The sequence below is a fragment of the Panthera onca genome, chromosome F1 (assembly GCF_046562875.1).
Source record: "Panthera onca isolate mPanOnc1 chromosome F1, mPanOnc1 haplotype 2, whole genome shotgun sequence".
In the NCBI taxonomy this organism is placed as follows: Eukaryota; Metazoa; Chordata; class Mammalia; order Carnivora; family Felidae; genus Panthera; species Panthera onca.
In genome coordinates this window covers 21720421-21743470 of record NC_138355.1, presented here as the reverse complement: position 1 = coordinate 21743470, position 23050 = coordinate 21720421, and the positions used below count along the sequence as shown (strand labels likewise).

General features: G+C 41.9%; 2 protein-coding genes across 6 annotated transcripts in view; one reads left to right on the top strand and one right to left on the bottom strand.

Annotated features, from left to right (window-relative positions):
• Window positions 1–164, bottom strand: part of BRINP2 (BMP/retinoic acid inducible neural specific 2) — a 127476-nt gene extending 127312 nt beyond the window's left edge. The window contains exon 1 of the mRNA XM_060643589.3: window positions 57–164. The gene's annotated coding sequence lies outside the window, so the exon portion shown is untranslated. The remainder of the gene's footprint in view (window positions 1–56) is intronic.
• The window catches only part of ASTN1 (astrotactin 1), a 303494-nt gene that overhangs the window by 893 nt on the left and 279551 nt on the right, over window positions 1–23050 (top strand). The window lies entirely within an intron of this gene.

Here is a 23050-nt window from a genome sequence, read left to right as displayed (position 1 = left end):
TCCCCCACAGCTACCTCCTGGATCCGCCCCGCGCCCGGCCCGCCCTCCACACCCACCTGCCGGCCGGCGCCTCCGTGCCCCCGGCTTCTCCCCGCTTCCGACCTGGACGCCGGGCCCTCGACCTCTCCGCGGCCGCCCTGCCCCACGGAAGCGGGTTGCAGGGGTCTCTCTGAAACCTTTCCCGGCCTTGACCTCCCCGCTTTCCTTCAGGAGCAGACTGACAGAGCACTTCTTGGAGGCTACCAGCTCCACTCCCATAAGCCCTTCTCCCCACTCTCTGGCCACATGCTCAGTTCTTGGCTTCACACCCCCTGGACACCTACGGCATTTCCTGGGGGGAGTTAGAAACAGGTATCTGGCCCCCATCTTGGCAGGCGTGTGCAGGCCGGATTGCACCGGCTGGATCTCTAGGCTGCACCCTCTGAGAGGGTTCTTTATCTTTCACCAGATTACTGACACTCTTTCTGGCCTTCCTTCAGAACACTCAAGTTTCCTCTACCCCTGATGTCCATCCTGTCAAGTCCTCCCTCGGTGCCTACGTGCAACAGTGTCCTCATCCAGCCACCTCCACATGTCCATGTCACATCCCAATTCCTCGCATAAAGAAATCATCCGACTGTAGTCTCTTAATGTTGGCATCTTCTTTGTTCCCAGTGCTACCTTAGGTAGGCATAGACGTTCCTGCACCTAGAATGATCTCCCTGGGTAAGAGCTCTCCGTTCCTTCCTTTGTTTACATCTCTCTCCCAGTACTCCTATTTTAATTTTCTTAGGCCACAAAACTCCTTCAGATCCTGGAACCTCTACGTCATTTCTGATTCACCTCTTTTTCACTACCAGGCTGCAAAGATATTGTGGTCCTGCTCCAGCATCTTGCAAAGCACCACAGGTTCATGTGACTTCATTAACCAAAATTTCTTTTCCTACTCCCTGTGCAGATGTATGTCTCCCCTGCTGTGCAGGCCCACCATGCAGTCCATTTCTTTAGTGATGCTCTAAATCATCCTTCTTTTGCCCAGGCGAGAATTCAGAGATAACCCAATTCAAAGTTCGTCTTTAGATCCAAAAACTGAAAAACAACGAAACCATCCAGGAGGCTGTTCCATCTACTTAATGTACGACCAGCTGGAGTTCACTTTGTAGGAACATGGCTTCCTGATGGCCATACGTAGGTGACAGCCACATGTGGAATGTCATCTAACATCTCCCTCATGCTCTTTATTCGCCAGAGAGCTCTTCATAGTGAAAGCGTTAAGAAGTGGGTGAGTAAACCTCCCACTCTCCAACCCCCACAGAAAAGCAATTTCAGAAATTGCCCGATCCTTTGAAAAGTTGGTTTGCGTTTCCTAGAGTGCAGCTTAGTTGACCCCATTAAGTCCAGCCTACACTCTGGATGGCATTATTTATTTTTGCGTTAAAGACATACCAATAACATAATAAAAGCTGGGGGCTGGCTGGGAATGGGGACACTGGGCATATGCTACTCATTAAAGTGTACAAAAATTGCCGGGTTATTCAGTGGTTGTAGATTTTGTGTGGAAGTCATGCTGATGTGCAAGTACAATCTGTTCATCATAATATACAAGAATGAGTAAAGGGAATTCTGTGTTTCTAAAGAGCCCTGTTTTGGGCTCTACAATCAGTGTTTACTGTGCATGAGGAGGGATGTGTGTGGTGCATAAAAAATGGGAAACTGGACTAGCAGTTCTTCAAAATTTTCATGTCCTTTTTTGCAGAATCCCAAAGCCAGGGCCTAAAGCCTGCTGGGATCCAGTGTGCACAGTGAAAGACCAGATGTTAAAGAATGGGGTTTCTGCACCTCTATGCAAAGCTGCCCACTGCAGCACCCTGCTGGAGTTGCTATGGTAACCTCCTGCAACTTGGCATTTACATACAGGAACAGACACACTCTCACTTCATGGCCAGATGCATTTCCTAAATGCATTGATTGTGTCTCCCCCTACCCCCTGTCAGTGGGGGCATGTTCAGAACCAGAGATGTGCTGATGCCTATCCCTTCTGGCCCAGTATTCCCAGGGGGAATAGGAGTGACTGTCAGCTTGTGTAAGGGAGCAGAGCTAGTCCAGGTTCATGGAGGAAAGATTCAAGTGTATAATTGCTCTTGAAGTTAAGTTTTGTGGTCCTGGATTCTGTTGCTCGTGGCCAATAGTAAGGGCTGTAGTGACTTTGGTTTTGAGCTTCCCTACTCTTATCTCTGGAACTGAAGTGTGCTTAAGCCATCCTCTAGAGGAATACAAATTCACTAGTCCTGGGAAATTACTGATCATTCACTTGCTCAGCACTCGTAGGCATTATTAAGATAGACAAGTGAAAAAATAAAATAAAAGGCCCCTGCCCTCGGATTCTCTCTAGTCAGGGAAAACAGACTGAAATACCTGTAAGAATTGGAAGAAATAACACTTGATCGTGTGGTATGGGTGTTAAGGGGTGTGGGAATGCTGGGGAAGGAACTACTTGCATGGTAAGAGCAGACTCCATGGATGACATGGGCTTCATTAGCGACCTTGACCCAAATCAGCTCCTTTGATTTCCTTTTGTCTCCAGGATCAAGTCCTGTTTTTTTCAGTGAGGCAAACAAGACTATGTTCTGACTCCAGCCAACGTCCCCAGCCTCATGTCCCTGCAAGACTTTGCATATGCTGTTCCTTCTACCTGGAATGCGCTTTCCCCCTTCTCTACTTGGCACCCATCTGTTCTTCCTTTTAAACCATGCACACTTGTTCACCTCTCTAGGAAGCTTTACCCGTCCCCCAAGGCACATGCGTGTATCCCACTTCCGTCCTCTTTGTGCGGATTTAAAAAGTCAAAACACGAACAAGATTAAAGATGGATTCAATTTGGCTTGGCCAAGGGGAAGGTGAAGCCATCTCAGCAGTGGGTGGTGATGAACAGGAATACGGGATGGCCCGAGTGTGGTGCAGTACTGGGATCGCCCTTGTGGGAGGAGAGTCGTCGGGACGGTGTGCGGCTCGAGAGAGTGGAGCATAGTTCTCCACTTAGAAGCCAGGCAGTGCAGGGCTGATTTGACATAGAAGGTCGTGAAGCCTGACTCCCAGCAGCTACCTCAGCCAGCAATGCTGTGGGTTTTGCTTGTAGGATGGGTCATCCTGTGGGGCAGTGTTGGGGGTGGGGTGGGGTAGTGGGAGCTCTTATTGTCCAAAGTGTGCAAGGGCCACGTGTAACTTTTCAGTTGTGCTTTGTTTCGCTACCTGTAATTTTAAAATGCTTTGAATTGGAATGTTTTTAGTCAAGGCCTGCCATCTCTAGATTGTCATGCTAACCTTTTCTTTATGGTATTTATCTAGCAACTCTAAGTCAGGCAGTCTAAACCTGCTTTCAGAAATGTTGGGGAAACTCTATAATGTTCCAAAGGAAAGACAGTTTCCAATTTAAGATCTTTATATGCATAGACCTGTGGACTAAAAAGAGGCTATAAAATAACCATAGGCTTCTTTGTTTGATTGTTTTTTGGAGGGGCATGGGTCTTAGGTATTGCAATCCAGGAGATAGAGTCCATGGAAAAAGAAAGTATGCTCAAATTGCAAGCAGAGAGTACAGGTTTGTAAAGGCAAAACCCACATGGTGAGGAAACTTGTTTTGAAAGAATTATGATTGGTGCTGACAGAGTTAACCCGTTGGCTATTAAGCTAACAGGTGTTACATTGGATTTCAGTCCAAAGTAGAAAGATATGTTCCAGGAGGTGGTCCAGTTGTAATGGACAGGTTGCAATTGATGATCTCAAAAGTTCATGGTGTTCTAGAGAATTGAAACAGGAGAAGTGAGTGGGCCCTGCTTCGTCAGTATCCTCCCCACCCTATTTTGGACAGACTCTGTTAGCAATGTGTATTTCACGTTGGAAGTTTCTTTAAAAGGCCTTATTACTCTCTCAGGAGAAGATAAAATCATGAAAATTTCCTATCTCAACTAAAATTTTGTATCCAAGCTCTTAAGACCGTAGACCTTCTTGCTTTGGAGGTATGTCTGATTTTGACACAGTTGCTTAACCTGCATTGAAGTGTGGTCTTCTGTGCTGTGAACAGAACAGATTTATCAGTCTCACTACTGTTGAGGGGTGCTCCTGTGTTTCAGACCCAAAGATTGAGCTCGTGCATGTGTGAAACTTAGCGAAGAAGGCTGTTTCTCCTGAGCCTTGGTGTTTAGTTTTAGCTGCCATGGCTTTTGATAGCAGAAGGTACTCCCGAAGATAAATCAATCAGCCCGCAGAGATGTAGTACGTTCCCACATGCAAGGTGCAGTTTAAACTGTCTGGAACAGTCCAGTGTGGTGGTTAAAAGAACAAGCTTTGAAGACAGATCTGGTGTCAACTCCTGGCTTTTCACTTCTTCCAACAGTGGAGAAAAGTAAGGATCAGAGAGGTTAAATAACTCACTCAGGGTCGCAAAGCTCACAATTGATGGATCCATTACTTGAACTCAGGTCGATATGACATTTAAACCTTTCTCTTAGTGGTGATTTTATGCCTTAAAATTTTTCAAAATCTGTTCTTTTTCATGATTGGATAAAAGAAGGCTCGGCAATGGTGTAGGATAGGGAAAGTACGCTAACCTACTTTGTATGGAAGAATCCTTCATGACGTCTACGTAAATACCTTTTGAATATCCTTGCCCATTGAGTGATTTCTCACCCAAGCCTTAATGCGGAAGAGAGTGAACTTCGTCAACAAATATTTGCCTTAGCAGATATACTTACTCATCGAAGCAGAGATGGGGATTCTTGTTTCATTTATAGTGTCCAGGTTTGGGGAGCCATGTTCCATGATGTGTACAGACGGCACCCTCTGTGGTGATGAATGATGTAGGATCCGTGGGGATGAAGATAACCTGTCCAGTGCTCTTCTTACAAAGACCCCGCAGAAATGCAAACTGGGAATCCCAGAGAGACGGCTCCACAGATAAATGGAGCCATCCAGAAGGTTTTAGCTCCTTGTCCTAGGCCACTGCCCTTTGTATCAAGTAGCCTTGTGCTTTGAATCCACTGTCAGGGCCCCGTGGAGCTGCTCGATTAGCAGTTACTGAGCTTTTTTTTTTTTAATTTTTTAAAAATGTTTTCTTATTTTTGAGAGAGAGAGTGTGAGTGGGGGAGGGGCAGAGAGAGAGGGAGACACAGAATCCCAAGCAGGCTCCAGGCTCCGAGCTGTCAGCACGGAGTCCAATGGCGGGGCTTGAACTCACGAACCGTGAGATCATGACCCGAGCTGAAGTTGGATGCTTACCAACTGAGCCATCCAGGCGCCCTTTACTGAGCTTTTTAATTGGCTTCCAGTGTGATAGTGGGCATAATTTTCTACCTTTCTGCAAAAGTTGAGCTTTGCTTGTTAGGAAACAACCCTACATTTTTTTTTTTTCACTCGTCCGTCCAATTCTCCATTTGAGAAGAAACTTTAAAATTTCTTGTCCTTCCTTTTACTCTCTGTTACAGTCAGCTGCTTAGGTTAACAGTAAATAAATTTATATACAGTGACAGCCCATCTAAGACACCAGGAGGATGAATGGTAGCAATCTGAAAGTAGGGTCTCCTATACTTACATAACTCAAAGCAGAAGAATGCACACTAATTTACAGTATTGAGAGGATTATTATTTATAGTTTGTCTACAGAAATGTAGATTTTTACATCAAAGGCATTTTGAATGCCAGGGTGATGAATTTTACAACACTTCAGATGCTCTTGTAGATATACTGATAGGTTTGAATTCAAGTCATTGGAGTTTTTGAAGGAAAAAATGAAATACAAGTTTAATTTCTTTGCAGTTTTTTGGAGTGAAGATTGAGGTCTTGTTTTATAGAGCATATATATATGTATGTATTTGGAGGGAGTTTTTTTTTGAGGGCGGAAATGCAATTAAACCCAAAAGGCTCGAAGTTTCTCAGATTAACGTCAGTTTATGGGCACAGAACTTGACTTCCTTTCAGCGGGGACACGTCCCATCTTTATTTCTCCACTTTCACACTGAGTTGAAATATATGCACACAAATGGCAGAAAAAAGCTCTTTTATTTAAGCAAGTTAATCTCTCAGGACAAGTTAAGGCCTCTGGTAATTTCTAATGTACCACAACTTGTCATCTATCATCATTCTTTTTATTATAAGTATGTAATAGTTATTAACTTATTTTTTAAATTGCATACAATTTAAAATTTTGAGACAACACGATGAGGTGCCTCTGTTGATTCCTGGGTTTCCAAGGAACAAAATTTGTACAAATTAAACTGTTGGTGATAGTTGTCTAAATTGATATATGACAACTTTTATAGAACAGTTTGGTATCACATGGTAAAGTTGAGAACATGCATGTCTCACAATCCAGCATTTCTACTTCCAGGTATTTACTACACAGGAATTTTTATATGTATATTGTTAACCTTAAAATAAAAGTTCTTGTGGTGCCTGGGTGGTGCAGTCGGTTAAGTATCCGGCTTCGGCTCAGGTCATGATCTCGCAGTTCGTGGGTTCGAGCCCCATGTTGGGCTCTGTGCTGACAGCTCAGAGCCTGGAGCCTGCTTGGGATTCTGTGTCTCCCTCTCTCTCTCTCTGCCCCTACCCTGCTTGCACTCTGTGCCTCTCTCAAAAATAAATAAGCATTAAAAATAAAGTTCTTTTACCAGCAGCAATGGGTTCATTTGGGAATGGCAGAGAATTCCAAATGAGGACATAGAAGCTATGGCAGAACCATAGGCAAGTCTAACAAAGGAGAGGAACATTATTTTATGGAGAAGACAGAGGAAGTTGAGAGGGGTTGTTTTGAATGACAGTCCGTTGGTGAAAAGCAAGGATTCAGGGTGATGATGATTTCTCATTGTCTGAGTTTCAGGGCTAGTGGACTTCTTGTAGAAGATTCAGTGTACATCTTTTCCTGTTGGGGCCTGTGAACTGATCGTTCTTTCCTATGAATGATTCTTCTGTTGGGGTTTGTGATTGATAGTTCTTCCTGTGATTGACATTGAGTGGTAGGGCTCCCCCTTCTAGCCTCCCCCGGTCACTTCAATGAGGTTTGTCTTTAGTAATTTTCACAATACACAGGAATGTTGTAGTAGCCTTTTTAGTCGTAACAAAATCTGGAAGCAACCAGTGTCCATTAATAGGAAGCTAGAAGTATGGAGGTGTAACAGTCATCCAATGGAATGCTATCCAGCCATGAAAATAAATGAATTGCAGCCACATACACCAACATGGATGCATCTTACAACTGTAATGTTAAGTAAAAAATAAGCAACTAGCTGAAACATTCATACATCATATTGGGGCACCTGGGTGGCTCAGTTGGTTAAGCATCTGACTCTTGGTTTCAGCTCAGGTCATGATCTCATGGTTCATGGGTTCGAGCCCTATATCAGGCTCTGTGCTGTCAGCACAGAAGATTCACTCTCTCACTGTCTCTGCCCCTCCTCTGCTCTCTCTCTCAAATAAACATTAAAAACAAATACAGCACGGTCTCATTTATATAAAATTCAAAATAGCAACACATTATTTGAGGACATAAAGATATACATTTTTTATGAAAAGCAAAGAAACAAAACCCACAAAATAAAAGTTGGGTGTTATGTCTGGTGGAAAGGGAAGATAATGTGAAGGCGGAGGGAAAGAAGAGGGGCTTCAGACATTCTGGCAGTGTTTCATTTTTGTTTTTGTTCCTTGTTTAAAAATAAACTTACATTTTTTTAGTGTTTATTTTTGAGAGAGAGAGCATGAGTGGATAAGGGAGGGGCAGAAAAAGAGAGACCGAGAGAGAGAATCACAAGCCGGCCCTGCACTGATAGTGCAGACATGGGGCTCGATCTCACAAACCATGAAATCGTGACCTGAGCTGAAATGAAGAGTTGACACGTAACAGACTGAGCCCCCCAGACACACCTAAAGTTAATTTTTTGTAGTAGTTCTAGATTTACAGAAAAATTGCAAAGATAGTACAGAGTTCTCATACCCCACATCCATTTTCTCCTGTTAAATAACATCTTATGTTGGTATGATGTATTTATTGCAGTTAAAGAACCAATGTTGATACATTACTATTAAAGTCCATCCTTTGTGTAGATTTCCTTAGTTTTTACCTAATATCCCTTTTTTTCTTTCCCAAGATCTTAACCAGGACGCCACATTACATGGAGTCATCAAGTCTCCATATACTCTTCTTGGCTGTGGCTGTTTCTCAGACTTGTTTTTGATGATCTTACCAGTTTTTGATGACCTTAACAGTTTTGAGGAGTATTGGTCAGGTATTTTGCAGGGTGTCCCTTAACTGGGATTTGTTTGTTCACAATGAGACCGGAACTATGTGTTTTGGGGAGGAAGCCATTTTTCACATCATGTCAAGGGCACATTCTGTCAATATGACTTAGCATTGTTGCTGTTGCCCTCCATCACCTGACTGAAGTAGAATTTGTCAGATTTCTCTACTGGAAGTTACTCTCTTTCCTCCCCTTTCCATGCTGTACTCTTTGAAGGAATTCGCTGTGTATAGTATATACTAAGAAGCTGGGGAGTTGTGGTCTACCATTTTGAGAGCTGAGTAGCTACATAAATTATTTTGAATTATTGTACGTGAGAGAATTGTCTCTTATCCCTCATTAATGTATTTATTTAATCATTTATTTATATCATATGGACTCACAAATACTTATTTTATACTTTGGGTTATAATCCAATACTGCTTTATTGATTTTATTGCTGAAATTGTTCCAGCTTTGGCTAATGGGAGCTCTTTCAGTTGGCTTCTGTGTGCCTTTGAGGTAACCTCATCAATGTGGGCATTTGCTTTGTTTTTGTTTTTTGAGCACTTTGTTACTTTTTATCTCTTTCTGCTCCAGCTCATTTTGTATATGCCTACTATGCCCCCAGCCCCTGCCCCCAGAGTTCTAGAATCAGCTCTTTCTCTAATTAGCCCTGATTCTTTAAATTAGAGATTAGTATTAAACAAGATCTAGGCACTGTATTTATTTATTCTGGGGTATTGTAGCTTGTAGGATCTCAGCTGACAGAGCAAGGAAATAACATGTGTATATACTAACTCCTATGTACACACATATTTATAAATATTTCTATAAGTAACCATCTGTATCTTATTAAGCTAAGCATGAGTTCATGCTGATGTGTCTGGCTCTAACGCATTATCTAATCCATGGATCATTCTAGTCTCTTGCCTTTCTTTAGCCCAGCCCAGCATTGAGAAATCTGGTTCTGTCTTCCATCCATTTTTTTAATTGTTCACTTCCACTGTGCATCTGTGGCAGTATCAGAATTGTTTACCCATACCCCAGTGGGGACAAACTTGATCAATTAGAGTATAATTCTTACATACAGCATCTTTTGTCTTTAGTCTTAAAAGACCAGCCGAAGGTATGTAAGTCAGGATGCCCCCCCCCCCCCTTTGTGAGGTTGTTTCATATATTTTTGATAGAATTAGAGTTCTGCCTCGTTCTACATTCCATCCCAGGATCACCCAGCCTCCTAAATGATTTTTCTTTTAATTTGCATGCATTGAGAGGGGCTCTTTGTGCTCTAAAATTCTATGGGTTTTTAACAAATGAAATGCATACTATCAAATATCTGCAATTCTAGGATCCCACATAATAGTTTTAATGCCCTACACAATCCCCTGCCCTTCACCTATTCAACCTTCCCTTCATTACGTCCACACTCTGGCAACCACAGATCTTTGCTGTCACTATAGTTCTGCCTTTTTCAGAATGTTATAGAATTATAATCATACAGTGTGTACCCTTTGCAGACTTGCCTCTTTTCATTTAGCATTATGCATTTAAGATTCATCCACATCGATTTTTTTTTTTTTTTGGCTTGATAGCTCATTCATTGTTATTGTTGAATAATACTCCATTGTATGAATATACCACAGTTTGTATCCATTTACCTGTTGAAGAATATTTTGTTGCTTCTAGTCTTGGCCAATTAGGAATACAAATGCTGTAAATATTCGCATATGCGGTTTTGTGTGTTCTCTTTTTGTTTTTGTAATTTCAGTGCAGAGGTTTGAGTTAATCATACTCCTCAGTTTACAATACATTTTGTCATAGGCCTATGAAAACCCTCCTTCTTCCAGTGGTTCATATATTTGGCTCTTTGTTTCTCTTTATCACTGCTCCCAATTCCCACCTACCTTTCCTCACAGGCAAGCACTCTAATTTTCCTAATGTGTATCTTTTGGTGGGGGGGAGGGCTATGTCTTCTTGCAAAATGTGAGTAGTTGTTTTGTGTTCCTGCATTTGTGACTTAACTAAATGGTGATGTAATATAATGACATTCTGATTCTTACTCTTTGCGCTCAGCGCTTTTTTTTAAGATGTCCTCATGTCACTAGGTGCAGATAGAGCCCAACACTGTCTAACTGAGCTTTCTTTCCATAATAATGAGAATGTTGTACATATGCCTTATGCAATATGGTAATCCTGAGCCGCACGTGGCTCTTCAGCACCTGAAATGCAGCTGGTGCGACTGAGCAGCTGAATGTTTTACTTTTTAAAAATTTTCATTAATTTGCATTTGAAGAACCTCACGTGGCTCATGACTACCATATCGAATAGTACGTTTATAGTACATTATAGTGCGTATACATTATGGTACGTGTAACACATATAGTACATGTGATATACGCAGTATTATCTATTTTGTACATACTATACAATATACGTATGTAGTAGATATAACTATAGAGTATATACAGTGTATATGTGTGTAATTCTACATACAATATGTATATAGAACCCTTCCATCATCATCGCAGAAAGGTTTATCGGACAGTACAGGTGTAGCCCGATGGTTCTCATTGCTGCAGAGGACTCCATGACAGGTATCCATCACATTTTACCAGTCCCCTCAGTGATGGACACTGGGTCGCCTCCAGCTCTTCATCCCCATAAATAACGCTGCATGTGTCATCTTTGTGCATCTTCCCTCAAGGACTGTTGTTAAAATTTCTCTGGGATGTTTAAGCGGGAGTGGAATCACTGACTCCTAAAGATTATGTATATTTAATTTGACTAAATACTGTCAGATTGTGCTCAGAATGGCTGTACCAGTCTGCGCACTCATCAGTAGTATTTGAGGGCCACTATACCCCCATACCCCCACCAACACTTGTCTTTATCCAGTGTTCTCAAATTTGTCAGTTTGCTAAGTGTTAAGTGATCTGTCGTTGTTACTTCATATTTTTGGAAGCACTTTAAACACTAAGGAGATTATCCCTTTGACTGTAATAGAAGTTACAAATAAACTTTTTCCTCAGATCAAGAGATTAATGTCTCTTGATTTTGCCCGTGTTTTTGTTTAGTTGGCTGGTTTTCCAACAGCTTTTGAATTTTTTGTAAGTTACTATTTATTTTTGGCTTTCACACCTTAAGTCTCAGTCGGGAAGTTCTTCCTCACTTTAAGATAATAAAATGATTCATCATTTTTTCTCCTTATATTCTACTGGTTTCATTCTTTGCATTTAAATATTTCATATATTTTGAACATTCTAACATACTCTGTGAGACATAACCTTATCCAGATGTACTGTGGGAAGTACCAAATTTAGCTCTCCAGATGGTTACTCACATGTCTCAGTACCATTTATTAAATAGTTTGTGATTTCCCCTTTGATTAGAGGTGTCATCTTTATAACATGCTGAATTCCTTAATACATTTAGGTCTATCTGAACTTCTGTTCTATTACTGTGTGTGTGTGTGTGTGTGTGTGTGTGTGTGTGTGTGTATACGTGCCTATCCATGTTTTAATTATTGAAGCTTTACAGTATATTGTAGTATGTTTTAATGTTCTGTAGGATTAGTCACCCTCTGCTAGTATTCTTTTTCAGAGTTTTCCTAGCCACTTTTTTTTCATGTAAACTTTCATGGGTGCCGGGGTGGCTCAGTTGGTTGAACGTCCGACTCTTGATCTCAGCTCAGGTCTTGATTTCAGGGTTGTGAGTTTGAGCCCTGTATTGGGCTCCATGCTGGGTGTGAAGTGTATCTGAAATAAACAGACACTTTCAAAGAAGCTTGTTCGGTTCCTGAAAAAAAAAAGAACAGGAAAAATAAAAGCTGGGTATTTTTGTTTGAGATCTTGTTAAAATTTTTAACTAACTTATTTAGGGAGATTAAATCCTTACGATGTTGAGTTTTTCTGTTTAAGAACTTGGTATATTTGCATTTGGTCGGGACTTCTGGTCTGCCCTCTAGTAGGGTTTTCAAGGTTTTTCTTTCTTGTCATAAAGTTCTTGTACATTTCTTGTTGGATTTACTTCTAGGTATTTTGTCTTTCTGTACTCCTGTAAAAGAGGTATTTTGTATATACCTATGTAATAGATGTATTATGAATTGTGTGTGTGTATATATATATATATATATATATATATATATATATATATCTCCTAAATGATTACAGTTTGTGTATATCAAAGATACCGATATTCATGTGTTAATTTTCAACTGCCGCTACCTTACTAAATTCTTTAGCTATTCTTGTGTTTCAGTTGGTTCTCTTGCGTATTTTAGTTAGGCAGACATATAGGCAAATGTTGATCGTTGTATATTGTCCCCTCAAATTTTTATTTCTTTGGTTTCATTTTCTTGCCTGATTACACTAGTAGTAACTACAATACAATGTCAAATAAAAACATGATAATATAATTTCTTGTCTTTTCCTGACTTTAATGGTAGCAACTGTACTGTCTTGCCATTATGGTAATTGCTTTTCTGTTAAGATAGATAAACGTTATCATGTTAGAGAGGAATCGAGTGTTTCTTTCTTTGTTGAGAATGATTTTTTAAAAATACTACAATTTCTTTCGTATTTATAATCATGTGATTTTTCTCCTTAGACTAATTAAAAGGATGAATTATATAAGTGGATTTTCTAATATTGAACTATCCTTGCATTCCTGAAATAATCTTCACTTGGTAAATAGTGAGTGGTTGTTTTCCTTTAATATGTTGTTGGAGTCTGTTTGCTAATATGTACTAAGGGTTTTTCTGCACCAGTATTCCTAAGTGAAGTTAGCCTCACATTTTCTTTGTGTATTCTTTGCCAAGATTTGGTATCAATTTTACATTTACTGTATAAAATAATTTTTAACTTTTCCTTCTTTATTTGCTCTAGAGCAATTTATATAACATTCAAATGATCTGTAAAGCCTATAGTCTTAGCCACTGTCCTACACAGTGTGGTAAATGCAATGACTTGAGTTAAGAACTGATTGCTTTGTTAGTCAGTAATGAAAAACTAAATCAGACAGGATAGTAGGAAATTCTTTCCAGAGAAAATGTTCTAAATTGAAGTTAAAGGATAGTGGGATTTAATCTGGCAACTATGAGGATTCTAAGTTTTCAGGAGAAGTTACGAGCTGTAGCCTAAGGGAACAGGAAGTAGAAAGTGTAGAAACCAAAATGAGTGAAAAGAAGTGCAGTTTAGAAATATTTAAGTGCCCTCTTTGGGATCTGTGTGAGAAGTTGACAGCCTTTGGTTGAGTGGGCGTGAAGCTAAGGATAGAAACCGGAGAAGTGCCCAGAGAGACTCTTTCATTGCTGCCGGCTTCTAGGTGGCTTTTGTAATTCTAAATAGTGAGAGAATACTTTTAGTGACTATACCACACCATGTAACTTCATGAGGCAGCATTTCCAGTAAAACCTGTGTACATACAGTGTCCTCTGGAGACGTGCAGTGCAAGTCTGGGCACATCTAATGGCCTGCACTGATGGCTTCAGATTGTCCTGTTCTCCCCTGTATGTCTACTTTTCTCCCAAATGTTGGGAATTAAAATTCTCCTGCTCATTTTTCCCTCTTATAGTCTCACCCTGTGCCTTGGACTTACTCTCTTTCTCATGTTCCCCCTCCTGTGTTTCCCACTGTCCTCTGGATGGCTCTTTTCAGTCTAGCACTAATCAGAATGCAACCTGGAAGGGTGCAGAGGTAAAGAGCGGCTACTTGATTGAGAAGTGTCCTCTGAACACCTTCTCAGAATGTTGTCTAAGCACGTAGGAGGGATGGCCGTGCCCTGCTTTCTTCACTGATGCTTCCGTACCAGGTGTTCTTAGCCTCAGCATCATGAATGGGCTCCTGAGTCCATTAAGTAGAAGATTTGTGTGTTAAGTGCAGTTTCCTGGAAAGAGAGTCCATAGCTTAATCGGATTTTTAAAGGGGTCCTCTAAGTTGGAAAGAGGTTAATCTTCTGGGACAACGAGCCCTCTAAAAATAACTTAAAGAGGAAGAGTTTATTCTCTCTCAGATGACCGTCCCAAGAGACGTGGTGCAGTTTGGAAGGGCAGCTCCATTCCACGCACTTTTTCAGCACTCCGGGGTCCTTCCGTCTTGCTGTTCTGCCTCCCTGCCAGGTCATCATCCTCTTGTGCATGGACAAGCAGGTTAGAAGGCAGAAGTACAGGATGACGATATTCTTTTTGTTTCAACAAGTGTGACACACATTGTACATATATATACATCTACTCCTGTGCCCTTGTGAGAACTTTGTCACCTGCCCTAAGTCCAGGCAGGTGGTGCTGGGAAATGCAGTCTTAGCTAGGTGGCCACGTGCTCAGCTTCAATTCTTTGTTGTTGTTGTTGCAATATGTTTGACATTTTTATTTTATTTATTTATTTTTATTTTTTTATTATGAATATAATTTGTTGTCAAATTGGGTTACATACAACACCCAGTGCTCATCCTCAATGCCCGTTACCCATTTTCCCCTCTCCCCCACTCCCCCATCCACCCTTAGTTTGTTTTCTGTATTTAATAGTCTCTTGTGGTTTGCCTCCCTCCCTCTCTGTTTGTATCTATTTTTTTCCCTTCCCTTCCCCCATGGTCTTCTGTTCAGTTTCTCAGTATCCTCATATGAGAGAAAACATATGATATCTGTCCTTCTCTGACTGACTTATTTCACTCAGCATAATACCTTCCAGTTCCACCCACGTTGCTGCAAATGGCATGATTTCATTCTATCTCATTGACAAATGGTATTCCATTGAATATATAAACCACATCTTCTTTATCCATTCATCAGTTGGTGGGCATTTAGGCTCTTTCCATAATTTGGCTATTGTTGAGAGTGCTGCTATGAACACTGGGGTACACGTGCCCCGGTGCATCAGCACTCCTGTATCCTTTGGGTAAATTCCTACTAGTGCTATTGCTGGGTCATAGGGTAGCTCTATTTTTAATTTTTTGAGGAACCTCCAGACTGTTTTCCAGATAACCTGCACCAGTTTGCATTCCTACCAACAGTGCAAGAGGTCAACTTAAATTCTAAGCAGGGATACAGAATAGGTGTTTTGGAAAAATAGCAGTCTCTGTCACAGGGACGTCAAAAAAGTTAAGACCCATCCTTCTAGACCCATACAATTCTGCTGTCCTTCCGGAAGATGCCTCCTTTTTGGAAGTACGCATCAGCAGCTTCATCACCTCCTGTCCCTCCTTGTCCTTATTCTTCGTACTGCCACTCTGTTTTCTTTCTCTCTCTCTCTCTCTCTCTCTCTCTCTCTCTCTCTCTCTCTCTCTCTCTCTCGCCTCCTGCCTTTACCCAAGAACATTTCCATAACTATATAGACCCCATCAACAAACCTATTCTTAAAGGGCAAGATAGCAAATACTTTAGGCTTTTCGGCCCATATGGTCTCTGGTGCAACTTCCTAACTGTATCTTTGTAGCAGAAAACCAGCTGTAGACAATGCAAAAATGAATGCGTGTGGTTGTTCCATCGAAGCTTCATTTTCAAAAATAGGCAAGTGGCCCATATGTCATAGGCTGCCAACCGCTGACATGGACAACATATCCCATTTCCTACTTTGTAAATTCCTTGCCTTCTGGCACTTCATTGACCTTCAGAACCCCATTGTATTCACTTGTAACTGTGGCCACTAACCCCTTACGCCTAAAAGTCCTCCAGTTCTGAAACTGGTCAGCTCATACCACAGATTCCTCTTTCCAGCGCTTTCCTGCTGTCCCTTTCACTCTGACTGGTATTTGACCCTTGAAATTCACCATTTCACTGATCCTTTTATTTTCCCCATGTCTATTAGAATGCTTCTGGCAACTCTTCCTTTTCCTGAAGTACCTTTTTTATTAGAATCCTCAATTTCATTGCTTCTTGTTATTGTATAGCATCTACTAGTAAATGTCTAAATTTGGATCCATTTCCCCATACGACATGCTTTACTTTGAGCCCTAGACTGAATGCCAAGATTTGTATGTAAATTCTCCCATTTGTCTGGATTGATGGTTCCATAAATATCTGGATTCCAATTTTGATGTGGTCCTTAACATTGCTTATTAATTTTTTATTGTCCTTGATCAACCTCTCTTCTCATTGCCTTAAGTGACTATTTTAAAATCTTTAGTAGATAGTTAAGCTCACAACCTAATTTCTATATCTTTACACTTAGCATACAGCTTTGCCTCATACTTTACCTAATAAACAAATTGAGTCTGATGATCAGGCATAGTTTCTGTACACCCCCTACCCTCAAACTTGTAGATATGCTTCCACATTCATTCTTAGCTTCTCATTTCCATCTGCCAATATTTTTTCAAGTAGCTGCTAAGTATTGGTGATGATACTAGGCTCTCAGGATGCAAAATAGAAAAGATAGTTCTGTGTTCACAGAACAAAGAATTTTGCCTCTTCTGGGGCCTCACGTATCTGTCATTCCTCTCTTCTAGATCTTTACTTTGTCTTGCCCATTCCTTTTCTTGGATCTCTCTCTTCAGTCTATCCTGGTTTAAAAAAAAAAATTGTCTGCTCCCTAGTATACCCTCTTAGCAAGCCACCTGATCAGTCTCTCTCCCTGTTCAGAATGGCTTTTAGCTTCCTGACTGCTTCATTGCACTGAGATGCCATGTGAAATCCAGGGAACGCTCTCTGGCCCCATCTTAGTGACCCACTGCTGATTGCTCTTACTGATCTTCCTTGAAATTGTCTCCTCCTTTTCTGGATAACACAAAACCTCTTTATAGGTGGGAAGGTACCTTGTAAAACCGAAAGAAAGCCAGTGTGGCCAGAGCATAAAAATGAAAGAGTCCTCCCCAAATCAGCTGGTGGCATTTTCAGAAGCTTTATTATTTTCCCATTTATAATATTATGTTGACTTCCTGGACCTGCTGAAGAATGCTCACGATTCTTAGCAAGGTATGGAAGGCACTCCATGATTTGGTTCATACCTGTCAGGACCATGTCAGATCAAGCTCACATTAGTTTGGAATTTTTCCATTATGAGTAAGAGAAAACTGAACTTGAACTGAAGTAATTGATACAGGGGATCCATAGGCTCAGGCCTGTGAAAGTGGTAATCAGGTGTACTGTTATCCGGGCTTCAACTTTGTGTCTCTGCAGTTCTCATGGCTTTGGCCTTCCGTGTGCATGGTCTGCATCCTTAGACTGGTAGTAAAATGGCGGCTATGGTTGCAGGCACCACCTCCATATGGAGTATGTCCAGAGGAAGAGTCAAGATTGCTTTGAGAGCTGGCACAAGCCTCCCCGCGGCCCCCTGCAAGCCCCTCCTTGCAGTTCACTGGGGTGAATTGACTTAGGCCTGCCCATCCCTGGACCAATCTCTGTGCCAAGAGTGATGCAATAATGGCTCAGCTTGGACTAGTCGGGGCTCATTCTTGGAGCCGAGGTCGTACTCCCGGGCTGCATGGGGAGAGGGAGTCACTTCAGTCCCTTCCACTTCATGCTTGATGAATGCTGACCTGTTATTTTTCTTGTACCTCTACCTCCCTTTCCAGTTCCTTTCGTTCTTCCATATACATCGTAGATACAATGTCCTCTTCTGAGGGTTGTTTGCCTGCTGTGTTGTCTCCACGCATACCTCCCTAGTAATACTCCCTCAATCTGAAATTATTTTCTTCCCCATTTGCCTATCCCATGAAAGAATAGGCTCCTCCCAGGCAGTGTCTTAATCATCTCTGTATCCTCAGCTTCCAGCACAGTGCTCACTTGTTTGGCACAGAGCACGTTTGTTGTGAAAACACCTTGAGCTTGGTTCCATTGACCTTCACCAGGCCAACTCCTGAGGAGCGTTGGCGTTTAGCTCAGTGTTTCATTTTATTTTATTTTTTGTTTATTTATTATTATTTTTTGAAATGGCCTTCATATTCAAGCCATTTAAAATTTTTTTTTGATGTTTTGTTTATTTTTAAGGCAGAGACAGAGTGCGAGAGGGGGAGGGGCACAGAGAGAGGGAGACACAGAATCCAAAGCAGGCTCCAGGCTCTGAGCTGTCAGAGCCCAACGCGGGGCTTGAACTCATGAACCATGAGATCATGACCTGAGCTGAAGTTGGATGCTTAACTGACTGAGCCACCTAAGTGCCTAGAGCTCAGTGGTTCTTAAAGTGTCCCACCGACCTTTCCATAGATCGACGGGACCCCTTCCACAGGCTCTTTGAAGTGAAAACTGTTTTCTTCATGGTATCAAGAGGATCTTTATCTTTTTCACGGGGTTGATGTTTGCAAAAGCAGTGTTGGGAAAAACTGCAGGTGTCTTAGCAGGAATGGCCGCAGGGATGGCAAACCGTACAAGTGTTCACTGAGTATTTCACCACACTCTCGCTTGTTCCACGAATCCACTTTCACTTGCGGATGTCCTAGAATGAAGCAATGTAAGTGATTAATTTATGAAATTTTGGCCCTCGAGCATGTGTCCTCTTCTGTTCTCACCTACCGAGTGGGAAGAAGCACACATACGACTTCTGCCTGTAAACTCAAGTGCAGGTGTTTCAGTTGCAAGCTCAACTATCTGCTTTTGTCACATACCGTGATTTGTGCCTGACAGAACAAACGAGCTGTGTTTATTCAGACTTGGGAACTTGGCCGACATTTTCTTGAAAATGAACAAAGTGAGCTTGGAAAATAACTGACAATATTTGTAGCGAATGATAAAATCCAAGCTTTCACGAGGAAAAAAAAAAAAGGAATATCATAACAACTTGTGAATGTCACAGCAAGCGTGACAGCTTTTCAGTACTTATAGACTTGACTCATGAGACTGGTAATGCTATTCATGAATGGGAGATTTTGCAGTTGTATAATGAACCGTGGAAGATCTGTGGAAATCCATGAGCCAATATTTTTGAAGTGACCAGTGCATGACGTTTTAAAACTGTGCACGAGGGGCCCCTGGGTGGCTCAGTGGGTTGAGCATCTGACTCTTGATTTTGGCTCAGGCCATGATCCCAGGGTTATGCGATCGAGCCCTGTGTGGGGCTCCAGGCTGAGCATAGAGCCTGGTCAAGATTCTCTCCTCCTCCCTCTGTCCCTCCTTTCCCCCTCTCTCTCTAAAAACACCCAGAAAACAAACAAAAAACCCCCACAAAACTTCCAAAAACCACAAAGCTGTGCATGAGTAAAAAAGTACATTCAAATTTCAACATGGATAATGGACTTTAACAAAGAGTATACAATATGTTCCATGTATGGTTTCTGTTTCCACATGGCCATTTGCCTTTAAGAAGTTAATACTTCCTGAGCTTTGGTATAGTATCAGAAAAGAATATCCACGGTTTTCTGAAATCGCTATTAAAAGACTCCTCCCTTTTCTAAATTCATCTCTCTGTGAGGCAGGATTTTCTTCATATACTTCAGCCATAGTATTTTGTAGTATATTTAATGCAGAAGCAGGGATGAAAATCCAACTGTCTTTCTTTTTCTGATTTAAAAAAAATGTAATTTATTGTCAAATTGGTTTCCATACAACACCCAGGGCTCATCCCAACAAGTGCCCTCCTCCCTGCCCATCACCCACTTTCCCCTCTTCCCCACCCCCCCATCTGCCCTTAGTTTGTTCTCAGTCCTTAAGAGTCTCTTATTCTAATTTTGTTTAATGTTTATTTATTTTTGAGAGAGAGACAGAGCGTGGGTGGGGGGAGGGGCAGAGAGAGAGGGAGACACAGAATCCGGCTCCCAGGCTCTGAACTGTTAGCACAGAGCCCGACGCGGGGCTTGAACTCACGAACCATGAGATCATGACCTGAGCAGAAGTCAGATGCTTAATTGACTGAACCACCCAGGCACCCCCTAACTGTCTTGTATTTAAATAGCTGGATATTTAAAAGAATTTTGGAGAATTTTGGAAAGATATTGTCATTCCTCTCACTATTTCTTTTATCATAAAAATATTGTTTTTTCCATATAATACATGGTTTTTGTTAACATGTGGTGGGTTTCTTATTATTGTTTTTAAATGAATTAATAATTAGGGGCTCCCAGATGGCTCAGTCAGTTAAGCGTCTTACTTTTTTTTTTTTTAAATATTTTTTTTTTTAATTTTTTTTCAACGTTTTTTATTTATTTTTGGACAGAGAGAGACAGAGCATGAACGGGGGAGGGGCAGAGAGAGAGGGAGACACAGAATCGGAAACAGGCTCCAGGCTCCGAGCCATCAGCCCAGAGCCTGACGCGGGGCTCGAACTCACGGACCGCGAGATCGTGACCTGGCTGAAGTCGGACGCTTAACCGACTGCGCCACCCAGGCGCCCCTTAAATATATTTTTTAATGTTCATTCATTTTAGAGAGAGAGAGAGGCAGGAGCAAAGAGAGAGAGGGAGACACGGAATCTGAAGCAGGCTCCAGGCTCTGAGCTGTCAGCACAGAGCCCAATGCGGGGTTTGAACTCATGACCTGTGCCAAAGTCTGACGTCTGACCAACTGAGTCACCCAGGTGCCCCAAGCGTCTTTACTCTTGATATTGGCTCAGGTCGTGATCTCACAGTCATGAGATCCAGCCCCATGTCAGGCTCTGTCTGCATGGAATGTGGAGCCTGCTTGGGATTCTCTCTCTCTCTCTCTCTCTCTCTCTCTCTCTCTCTCTCTCTCTCTCTCTTTGCCTCTCCCTCATTTGCTCATGCGCACACAAGCATGCTCATGCTCTCTCCCTCAAAATAAACAAACACTAAACAAATAATTATTTATAACATTTCTCAGTTCTGGCTTCAGATAAATACCGCAAACTCTGATAGACGTAGCCCACATAGAACAACAAAAGCTCGTTGTGGTTCCCATAGTTTTTAAGAAGGAAAATTTCTTGCCATCAGCTCAGGGATAACACCACCCCATTAGGCTCCACTCCCTGCTCCTGACCTGTTTTGGTTTCAGCCCCAAGAGTACTTATTTAGTACATATGTAGTCCAGTAATCTCGCTTAGAGAGTATCTTCCAGAATTTCTGAGACCGAGAAGCTGGAAAATGGCTCACCTAGCTCATATGGTGCCTCAGCCAAGAGCTGCCCCTGATGTCCCAGGGAGAGTTAATTATCTTCCACATGAATTGTGGGCACTTGGTTTACGTCTGTTACAACACTTTGCAGGGAGCAACAGTAGTTTGTACGCCTGTTGTTCCTAGCCTGTGGTCCTAGTGCTGGCGTATCTCTGGTACCTGGTTTTTGGTGAATGAACAGAAGAACGAACGAACGAATGAATGAATAGAGGTTCCTGGTCTCCTCGTTCTACTCTAGCTCTTTTTTGTTACCAAATTTTATTGTGTGTTCTGTGGTTCCTCTGGAGGACAGTGCTTTATAGGATCATAACCTGTACCAAGTAGGTGTGCCGTATTTAGCCCCCATGACCTTCATGTGTGGGGGATTTTTACCAGTCAGCAAGAAAAAGTGGTTGATTAAGAATCTCAGAATCATGGTGTTTAAAGGTGCTGGCTTACAGAGGTGGTTATTTTTTTTTTTTAAAGTCATGTTCTGTAAGACTTTGGATATATTTTACAGTGAGCCTGGAAGGCACACTGTTATCATTACTTAAAGGTCATGGGGGAGGCCCATTGAGCAACTATGACATTTTAAGCAATTTCGGCTCATTTCCTAGGGGGTTTGAGATTAAAGGTGAGGGGAATGGCTGTTGTTCTAGACCCACTTGGAAGAGTTTGCACTACCCTAAGACAGAGACTCTAAATCTGAGGCATTTTCACCTTCATGCATCACCAGAGGATCAGGGCTGAAAGTTGACTTCTCCAAAGTCACAGGTTAAAGGAATCCAATGAATCATCCGTGTTTCTCGAATCTTGGTTCTGGGCTTTGCGATCCTGGGGATTAGACACTTGGGGATTTGAGGACGTAGCGTACTCTGAAAGCATCAAGGCCAGTGCTTCCCAAACCTTTTCATTGCAGGAGACCTCTAAGGAGACAGTATTTGTGGGTCTCCCTGGAGTACCTTACATGTTTTCTTGAGGTTGGAGGTGATGGGGTTAGTGACTGTGGCTTACGCCAGACCCCATCGGCTACCCCGACGGTTGGAGGTGAACGTTGTGGCATATTTCAATTCGTGTGTAGCATGTCAGTATGCTGTGGTATACCAACTGGGAAATTCTTTTCTAATTTAAAGTGTCTTTGTGGGAAGGAGGTGGAGTCTCATCGTAGCCTGTGTGGAGCCCTTGTGTGCAGCGAGAGATCAGAAACAACCTTCCCAAGCATCTGAACATTGTGGCACCTCCGAATTGGACCAGATTGCCCCTACACCATTGGGGCTGTTATCCAGTAGGCTAAACCAGCTCAGGGATGATGCCACCCCATTAGGCTCCACTCCCTGCTCCTGACCTGTTTTGGTTTCAGCCCCAAGAGTACTTATTTAGTACGTATGTAGTCCAGTAATCTCGCATAGAGAGTATCTTCCAGAATTTCTGATGGCATCATCAACAATAGGTTATGGTCTGTGGAAACATGTTATAGCCATAATTTCCACGGAGACTTGGTAAAGTTCTAGCTAAACCTGAAGGCGAAGAAACTTGACATTTTGTTTACTTGTGGGACCTGGTTCAATGATATTATTGCCCGATAAGTGGTGACTTATTATTTGAAATAATGTTAGGCTTATGGACACGTTGCAGAAATAGGGCAGGTAATGCTCTTGTACCCTTCCCCCAGCTTCTACCCTTCCCCAGCTTCTCCTCATTCACATTTTGCCCAAATGTAATGAATGACCAAAACTAAGAAATTAGCATTGGTATGAGAATATTTCTAGGTAGGACATGGGCTGTTATTTTAAAAAATATATGAGATTCAAACATATATTAGAAAATACATATGA